The sequence below is a fragment of the Schistocerca americana genome, chromosome 7, assembly GCF_021461395.2.
Source record: "Schistocerca americana isolate TAMUIC-IGC-003095 chromosome 7, iqSchAmer2.1, whole genome shotgun sequence".
NCBI classification, from domain to species: Eukaryota; Metazoa; Arthropoda; class Insecta; order Orthoptera; family Acrididae; genus Schistocerca; species Schistocerca americana.
In genome coordinates, this window is record NC_060125.1 from 287,105,388 (window position 1) to 287,109,019 (window position 3,632).

Sequence of the window (3,632 nt, forward strand, 5' to 3'; positions counted from 1 at the left end):
ACTGGGGAAGACTGCAACATTAATTAATCAGTTCTAACATACATCTCAGGCTACACTACAGGACTGCATGTCACCACAACCAATATTTCAGGCAGGGGGAGGGGGGGGGGGGGGCGCAATATTACACACTAGCCAAACATGTACACACTGTATCTTATTTCTGTTTCATAGTTTCATAGGAACTACTAAATAACATCGAAAACTAATTCCAAGATAAAATCTGTAGATAGCTTATTTATCCCCTGCCATCATACTTCTCAACAATTTACCACAAATATGGTACAAAGGTTGTTCAGTAAGTAATACCCCACTTTTTTTTTCTCAGAACATATTTACTGTTAAGATTCAGAATATGGTACTATATACATCAATGTGGCTTGTACATGTCCTATTTTTCTGTGCAGTCTCCATTGCATTCTATGGCCATACGCCAATGTTGTGGAAAAGCATGTATTCCCCACTTGTGAAAGCTCTTGTCCTGTAGGTGTAGCCATGTTTTCATTGCATGATTGACACTCTCATCTTCAAAGTGTGTTCCCCGTAGAGAATCTTTAAGCGGTGCGAGGAGATGGAAGTCCAAGGGTACCAGGTCTGGAGGAGGAGGAGGATGTTAGTGTTTAACGTCCCGTCGACAACGAGGTCATTAGAGACGGAGCGCAAGCTTGGGTTAGGGAAGGATGGGAAAGGAAATCGGCCGTGCCCTTTCAAAGGAACTATCCCAGCATTTGCCTGAAATGATTTAGGGAAATCACGGAAAACCTAAATCAGGATGGCTGGAGACGGGATTGAACCGTCGTCCTCCCGAATGCGAGTCCAGTGTGCTAACCACTGCACCACCTCGCTCGGTACCAGGTCTGGACTGCAGGGTGGATGAGGCAGTGATGTCCAACCCAATTTGGTGATATGTTACCGGGTTCTCAGACTTGTGTGTGGGTATGCATTATCATGATGGAGCAAGATTTCTGCTGGATTCTTGCCCGATTGAACACATCGGAAACAGTTCTTGAATTTATTCAGAGTCTTCACATATGCCTATGAATTGATGGTTGACCCTCTTGGCAATACATCCATGAGAATGACGCCATCACAACCCCAGAAGACTGTCACCATGACTTTTACAGCAGAGGGGGTTGTCTTGAATTTCTTCTCTTGTGGTGAATGAGAATGATGCCACCCCACGGAATGCCTTTTTGTTTCTGACGCCAAGTGGTACACCCAGACTTCGTCCTCTGTAACGATCCATGGCAGAAAGGCCTCTCTGTCAGTCTCAAAACACTCCAACAATTCAGATGAAATGGCCTTTCTTTGAACCTTGTGGTCCACTGTGAGCATTTGTGAAACCCATCATGAGCACCTCTTTGAATATCCAAGAGCGTCACTCATTACAGACTCATTTCCAATGCTTACTGACAACTGTAGAGCCAGATGTCCATTTTTTATGTGCCAGTCGGCACGAATAATGGCATTTGCATGATCCAGCATGTCTGTGGCTGCGACAAGACATCCCAAGCATGGCTGATTATGGAGCTCAGTTTCAGCATTTCCTGAGTCTGTAGCTTTCTTCACCCATAGCCCAGCTGTAATCCTATCAACTGCAGCATCACCATACACCGCACACAAATGTTTATGGATGTTCACCATGGTTTCTTTTTCTGCACACAAGAATTCAATAACAATACGCTGCTTGTAACATGAATCATATGTAGACACCATTTTGACCATGTACTATGGTTCTGTCATCTGCCAGAGTGGTTTGAAACTTCTCCGGCGCACAGAACAAACATAAAATGTGAAGCACGATCAAGGATGTTTGTCTATGTATATTAATGGTTTAAAACTATATATGTATATATGGGGCATTACTTATGAATGATCCTCATATTAAAAGACGCATTTTGGAAAGATCTTTAATGTAGTATATGGTAACTTTGCTGCATGCTTAATGTTTCTGCTGTTTTTATTTCTAAATTATTTCTAAGTAATTCTAAGACAAAAATAAACAGTAATTGCTTGCTCCTGCCACATATATTTGGATGTACTAACCAATCTAAAAACATACTACTCCTAATCACTATAATTATTAGCCTGCAAATGAAGTAAATACTGATGTAATATTGATGAGTATACTTTCCCGTCACCAATAAAAATATCTGCACTTACACCTGTAACACCTCGTGTATTGAGAAGCCAATGTTATAATTCCCAAACTCCTGAACAGGGGTTGACAAGAAGTTCTCAAACTGCAATTTCTAAGCCAAAAATATCTTTTGTGCTTGGGAAGAGTTACACTAGAATAAAATTTCATAAGTCTAAATTATAGCTTGTTAGAAGATAGTTTCACATAAATGATGTCACCGGCAATAAAAAAGAAGGTGGTCTTTGAATTATTGTAGCCCTTGAGGGGTATACTGCTTACTTCTGTAGTAGACCAAAACAGCTTAATAGCAAATACATTTTCTGCTTTCAGCTGATGTGACATCTCTGGCCAAGGAAACAAACAAAGAAAATACACAAAAAGTAACAGAAGAATCTTCAATAACAGGAACGTCACAAAGTAATCGGAGAAGACTTTCTAGTGCACCCTGTCAAAAAATAAAGCAGTCCTCTGGTAAACTGTTTCGTAATATTGCATCTGCAAAACCAAAATACTTATATAGTAATTCAGAATATTCTACAGAAAACCTCGTTAATGCCAACTGTTGTGATAAACGAAGCACAATATTTGATCCAATTTCTTTTCATAGTGTAGCAGGTGTTTCATCTGACAAAAGTGGTTTCTCATCTCTCAAGAAGAATCTAGAACCTATATGTCTCAAAGCAGTTCCTTCAGAAGATAGCTGTAAGAACAATGTGTATGATTTGCATGTTAATAATAAGCAAAAGTTCAATGCAAAAGTGTCCCAATGTATGTTCTTTCCATCTTTAAAAACAAAGGATTTCGTTCATGGAGACTCCAATGTAGCTACTGAAGCATCGTCTTGCTTTTCAAGTGAAGAAAGTAGTAATCCTTCAGAGTCATCTGTATTTCGAGAAAACAGATTTAAGTGTAAGAAGAAAAAACATTCATTCACTGTCAAATCAGGCATGTACTTTCCTTTGCACAAAAGTGCCCAAATAGAATCGGAAAAAAACATTTCTCCGAGGTACAAACAGAGAGAATATAATACAGCCACTTCCAACTATTATAATACAACAACAGAGTGCTATAAAATACCATGTACAGTTGTCCATTGTGGGACTCAGACAGATATTTCATTTTTGGCATCAAGGGACACCCAAATTTTGGAACCAGTGCCCAACAGACCTGTTTCTAATCCATGGTTCATGCTGCATAAAGCAACAAATACAAGTAATGAAAACTGCAGCTTGTTTGAAACATCAAATGAATATTTAAATATTAAAAGTGCAAACTTTTTACACTTAAAAACACATGTCAATGAAGAGGTATTCTCTAAAGGCAGTTCACATAATAATTTGCACAAAAGTAGCCAAAACAATGCCATAGACAAATGTGATCATAAAATAAATCAGCCATGTTGTGGGAGTGGTTGTTTCTCTAGAATTTTTAGTTGTTGTTTCTGAATAAGTGTAATGTGATTAGGTAGTCATACTGTAAACATTCTTTCGCTGTA

General features: G+C 38.9%; 1 non-coding gene across 1 annotated transcript; it reads right to left on the reverse strand.

The window, feature by feature from the left end:
• Positions 1-770: 770 nt before the first annotated feature.
• Positions 771-843, reverse strand: Trnaa-cgc. The gene has a single exon. It is a non-coding gene; the product is annotated as a tRNA-Ala (tRNA).
• Positions 844-3,632: the final 2,789 nt, after the last annotated feature.